Source organism: Dermacentor albipictus, chromosome 10 (assembly GCF_038994185.2).
Source record: "Dermacentor albipictus isolate Rhodes 1998 colony chromosome 10, USDA_Dalb.pri_finalv2, whole genome shotgun sequence".
Taxonomy (NCBI): domain Eukaryota; kingdom Metazoa; phylum Arthropoda; class Arachnida; order Ixodida; family Ixodidae; genus Dermacentor; species Dermacentor albipictus.
Window position 1 is genome coordinate 96244275 of NC_091830.1, and position 6118 is coordinate 96250392.

General features: G+C 46.0%; 1 non-coding gene across 1 annotated transcript; it reads right to left on the bottom strand.

Moving 5' to 3' along the window:
* Window positions 1–5779: 5779 nt before the first annotated feature.
* Window positions 5780–5851, bottom strand: TRNAG-UCC (transfer RNA glycine (anticodon UCC)). The gene has a single exon. It is a non-coding gene; the product is annotated as a tRNA-Gly (tRNA).
* Between the last annotated feature and the right edge of the window lie 267 nt (window positions 5852–6118).

The window sequence follows — 6118 nt, forward strand, 5'->3', positions numbered from 1 at the left end:
TACGGCGCTGCCCCGACAGTAGGCGCGCCACGCGCGCATTGAGGCTGTGCGGGAACCGGTGCGAGGCGCGTCGCGGCCCCGACTCCCTCTCCCATGACGATGCTTCGCCGTGCTCCCGCACGGGTTGCAGAATCAAGCGTTCTTCCTTTCTATAGATCACTCTCTATATATTTCTCTCCCCGTGCCGATCACGACGTTTGGCTGGCGTAGATCGTTCTCCCCTCCGAGACACCGAGTTCTTTGGTTCGTTCCGCTTGCTCAGGCGCACGTTTCGTTGCCTGCGCTGAATGCTGCGTTGCTCGACGCTCACCGCGTGATTGGGGGGTGCAAAGTTCGATGCAGGGCGCCTCGTAAGTGATCGCTGCGCCGTAGCGCATTGTCTTGCACCCCTTGGCGGGTCGACGGGAACGCTGCCGCGTTCCACTCTTGAAGGCAAAGCTAAAGCGTTTTCCTTTTTTTGTTGTTTTACGCACCGCCGCTGGCTGCCCGCGCGGTGAGGCAGTGCGCACGGACGCCCCATTTGGTGTGCGCTGTGTCTGAAGGGGCAAGTTTCTGAATGGTGTTGTCTAAGCCGCGGGTCGCATTTTTCGTCGCGACAATAGATCGAATATTTTACAAGCACTGCTCGAGGAGGGCACATGCAACAGGACACATGCACAGGAGAGCACCTGAGGTTATAATGAAGCAGGCGGCACAGGATCTTCAGGGCACGCAAGGGATAGCGGGGGTGTCAAAGCTGGAAGCAGGGTGACCCGTGGGTGGGGGCCGTGGAGGCCGAAGCGTGCCAGGGGGTGTTTGCATAAAAAACTTGCCTGTCAGCTATAGTGGACACCCTGGCACGCACAGGCTTCAACCGGTGAGCCCCGTTGCCATTTTGGCACCCTGGAGGTGCCGCCAATAATGCGAAATAATAACACGTTGTTAGAATTAGTAAAGAACACGAGTGAGTAAAAATTACGTCCAGCCGCCAACTCGTGAAGTTAAGTTCAGCGCTACCGCACCCCACGACGTCTGCAACATCAGTCAGAACTTTGCCTCTGCTCTCTCTTCTGCTGCTTCTGCTCGCTCGCAAAAAGACAATTTGACAGCTCTGTGCACGAGCGCTGGCCCCTGATATGTAATACGCATTGCTCTAAAGGAAGAGCTCCGAGAAAAAATTACAGTGTAGGTGTTTCAGGGGCCCTATAAGGTAAAACTATTCCAATATGTTTTTATTCCAATCTCCTGACGTCAAATGTGCGTAAGCGCCGACGCAAGCATCGGGCGGACACCCGTACGGTTTTCTGAACAGACGAATGAAACGCTCTCGTCGCTCATAAGAGGTCACTTTTGTTTGCTTTAAAAACGAATAGGATTGCCTACACTCAGCGGCTTGTCGCATCTGATTGGCTGACAAGAGGCGAGGAGCACGCTCAAGTCGAGAGGGATTCAATGGGGCAGAGCCAGTTCACTGAAAATCGATAACCGGATGAAGAGGGTGGTGCTGGCGTCTGCGATTGGCCCGCTTTCCTTTACTTAACTTGCGGTGGCTGGTCGAAAATCGCGGCGGCATGCAACGGAAGGTTGAGAATGACGCTAAAACGTATCTTAAGCAAAGAAGAGTTGTCCGAATGAGGGCGTAAGCTTGCCTAAAGTGCTCGAAAACGGCGCACGCCCAGGCGAGAAGCTTTATTATACTCAAATAAACCCATGCTCTCCGGCAGGTGCGAGTAGCCAGCACCTGAGCGATCGGTGGCAGCCATCTTTTATTCCTTTCGGAACGGGGCAGTCTGCAGCTATTAAGAAGAAAATTCAGTTATTTTCGGCATATTAATGCATCTTTATAGCGTACACGTCACCTTGACGTGGTGAGTTTTTGCAATTTTGTGACGTCGCGTGACAGGAAGGTGAAGTGGCTGCAGCCCGAAAACTTTTGACCATAGCCTGGGGCTAATGGCGAAAAGGCTTCGAATCAGAAATAACTATTTTGCATTTTTCAGTGAAATGATGCATAATCAGTCTGAACACCTCATATCAGATGGGGAAGTATCGCGGTTTTCGTGACGTCGCGTTACAGACTAGTAAAGTGGGGCTGGTCCAAAAAAGTTTTTGACCAATTGCGGAGGACTGATAGCAGAATTGGAATAGAAAAGTTTGGAATAGTTTGAAGTTATAGTGCCCCAGGATTTAACATATTAGTTTCCGCATATATGGACACATGGGCGAGAATGAATAACTACTTGCAATACACTTAAAAATTGATCAGCACGTAGACGTATTTTTCATTTTTACATCACACTTTGTTGCGCTGCAACACTAATGAAAAAAAAGTTTTTGTAACCTCGTTGTTATACTATGATATCCAGTTAACAAACAACTACTTGTAATACACTGAAGAAAATGATTAGGGCAATGATTAGGACTTTCATCGCACACTTTTTTATTATAAAACAATGGTCAGCCCCAAGCCACGGTTTGTTAATGCCTGACCCAATTTTTTTCTGTAAATTTCCTTCTTATGATGAACACTTCTGAGTAATTGGCCTAGATAAATGGAATATTGTACACTCTCTAGAGGCTGACTAGTGATCGTGAATTCTTGCTTTTTGCGAGGCTGTTGGGCATTGCCTATGTCTTCTGCATAGGAATCTTGAACCCCACTATTACACTTTACCGGCTCTCGGAATATGGCGATGGGTAGTAGAAGTAGACCTCTGGGCTTCTAATCTCAATGGTCGCCTTTCTTGTCTTGAAGTCCTTTTTCCGCAGCGTTCCTGCGCTCCACTTTGCAAGATACAAATGTCTTAAGTTCTAGTCTCCCTTCAGTCCACTGCATTTTCAGGCTTGTAGTGACGCATGACACCGGCGAAAAATTGGCGTGAATCAGTGGGGCTATATTATAGTCCAGGTTCAACCAAAGTAGGAATGCCCCACTAAGCTTCAAGAAAAATAGTTCGTCACATGAACAGGAATTGGCCCCCCTGGTTCAGTATTCTTCCAGTGTTCCATCTCTCATGTCTCCTGCAATCAACTCATCGCCCACAGTAGCCATCTACTGCGGAGCACCTTATCCAGACGGCGGTCAGACACGCGACGCGGCAGAGGGTGCTATGATTCTCTGGATCCGGACAGACCGCCACTGGCAACTGAACCTGGCAACGTTTAACACGCGAACTCTCTTTGGTGAGGCTAGCTTAGCAGCGCTTTATGAGGAATTATGAGACATTGCTTCGGATAATATTGGCCTTAGTGAGCTTAGAGGAATTGGGGAGGCTTACGCAATGCTGACTTATGGCCACGTTCTCTGCTACAGAGGTCTCTCAGACGAGCACAATCATGCGTGTTTAAAATCTGATAGGCAACTGAAGTCCTTGGACTATGTATACATGACGCATCGTATATTCCGGCGTAACCACTGGTGCTCGTGTGTGCTCATAACGTCCACCAGAATCCGGGTCGCACAAGTAATCATGGCGGTATTCTTTAGGAGTCCACTTGGTGGATTGTGCAGTTGGGCTGCTGCCGAGTGGTGATAGAGTGGGCTGCTGATGCCAAGGAGACGGAAACAGCCGCACCCAGCCAGTCTCCTTCATGTTAATTTAACGCCAGCCAATCAGTGGTGACCGGAATCTACAGTCCTCTACAGATTGACGCTTACAGAATGGCGCCCTTGATTAGACGATATTATTTGTCTAAGGAATCGGCGCCCACATTCTAGAGGTGATGTTCTAATACATGTAGGTGCGTCTAGCGTGGAATGATAACTTCGCAAGAGTGACATCCAGCGAAAAAGTGTCACCGGATATGCATGTATTTTTCATCATTTATTTATATACTCTCATTTCCATTGGGGCGTCACAGAGAGCAATAGTGTTACACGTTCAAAATGACGGTCTTGAATGATGCCTGCTCAGGGTTGCTGGCGATGGAGGCGGGGATGTTAGCCCATTCGGATGATGTCGTCGGCACGTAGGAGTGGAAGCACATGTTGGTCTGGCAGAACGGCACTTCAACTTACAAGTTACGGTCGACGCGGGATGAAAGGTACCCAGGTGGCAAGAACAATGTGCGTTTCAGTTCAAGATTTGTAAAGAAGATTTTATGAAAGAGACGACGTAGGCAGGCCTGCTTATTTTATTTTATTTATCTTATGTCATTTCATCATTCATCATTAGTACAGAAGGAGGTCTCGGAGTTACAAGAACTGTCAGGGGGACCTCCTATTAGTAATTTAACATTGCATGAAATAATGCGTTATGGCAACATAGCAGCGACAAAGATCAGAAAACACGAATTTATTAAAAAAATACACAAATACAAAAAGTTGCTTACAATAATTGAAGTTCAAAACACAAGGAAATGAAACCGATACAGCGTATGAATAAATAAATATGTAGTAATTGACACGTTATGGAAACATAGGAATGACACATGTCAACGAACACGAGGTTAATGTAACAGATAATTAGAAATAAATATATGCTTACAATACGCAAAGTACAAATGTTATATAGACTTCGCGACAAAAAAATTAAAATGCCTATGGAAGGAGAAAAGGTAAGACAAAGGAAGACATAGAATAATAAATAAATAAAAGCTGTCGATACAATAGGTGAATACAGAATCATTGAAAACTGGTAAATAGATTTCTAGATAGCATATACTTATAGTTATGAATCAGTAACCAGTAGTGTCGTTATTAAATATTTCTTCGTATCTCTCCTGAATGTTGATGTTGTGCGGCAGGCTTCTGATAGAAAGGTTCGGAAGGTAGAGATAAATTTTTATTGAAGTAATCCTAGTGGCTAGAGAATAATTAGCATCACTGAACCGGGCTGGACGATTTTGGATGAGTTCTAGTGCATTAACAAGTGTAGATGAGTCAGGATCCTAGATTGAAGAAGCGTGCTCGAGTTTCGACTTGACTAATGTTTTATAAAGAAGCTGTTTTGAGCAAACAGAAGCCGAAGCGAAGTGACCTAGCAAAAAAAAAACAAACAAGGGTGCGATTCGCATTTTTAATGGTGTTGTTGATATGGCTATTCCATGATAAGTTGTTAACTATGTGGACACGTAGGTATCTATAAGTATTGACAGATGACAAGATAAAATTAGTGATTGAATAAACAGGGATCGTACTGTCAGCAGTTCTTTGGCACGTCCTGAATATTCTGCATTTGTTAACATTCACTTTCATGGACCAGAGGTGACACCAAGTAATGCTGTGAACATCAGATTGAAGTTTGACAGGCATAACAATATATGCATATCAATCTAGAGCTGCTAGCGAATTACAACCTGCCAAACATATGATCGTCATGATCAGCCTATATTTATGGCTAGATCAAGACGAAGGCCTCTCCTAGCGGCCTCCAATTACCCCTGTCTTGCGCTAGCTGATTCCAAGTTGCGCCTACAAAATTCATAAGTTCCACGCCACCTAATTTTATGACGTTTTTGACTGCGACTTCCTTCACGTAGCACTCATTCTATAAACCTAATAGTTTTCTGGTTAACTATCCTATCAACTTGGCGGCCTGCCTATAGCTGCATTTTTCTTTCTTGGTGTCAACGGGAATGTAAGCTGATACCTTTTACGCCATGATCCACACCGCTATCTTTCTCTGTCTTAACATTATGCCAAACACTTTTCGTTCCATCACTCTATGCGCGAAACTTATCTTGTTCTCGAGCTTCTTTGTTAACCTCCAAGTTTCTTGCCCCTATGTTAGCCCCGCACAATGCAGTGTTTGTAAAATACATACGTAAATAAAAGAAAATTCCGCCCAGAAGAAAAACGTGCGTCGGCCGGGAATCGAACCCGGGTCAACTGCTTGGAAGGCAGCTATGCTAACCACTATACCAGCGACGCTCACGTTCAGACTGCCGTCTTCCACTGCTGTTGTGTCACGTATGTAGCGCAACCATGAGACGAGTAGCACTGAGTGAGATGAAAATAGGTCAATCCACCCTTTCTGTATATGCCCGGCCCAAACAAAATCGAGTGACCACCGCCGCCAGCGGGTTGCTGCGTTGCTGCCGCCTCGGTCACAGATGCTGGAAATGCTCACTGCACAGCTGCTTCCATTGCTTTTGTTCGCTTACAAAACGACAGTGTGACACCTGTCACAACGAGCGC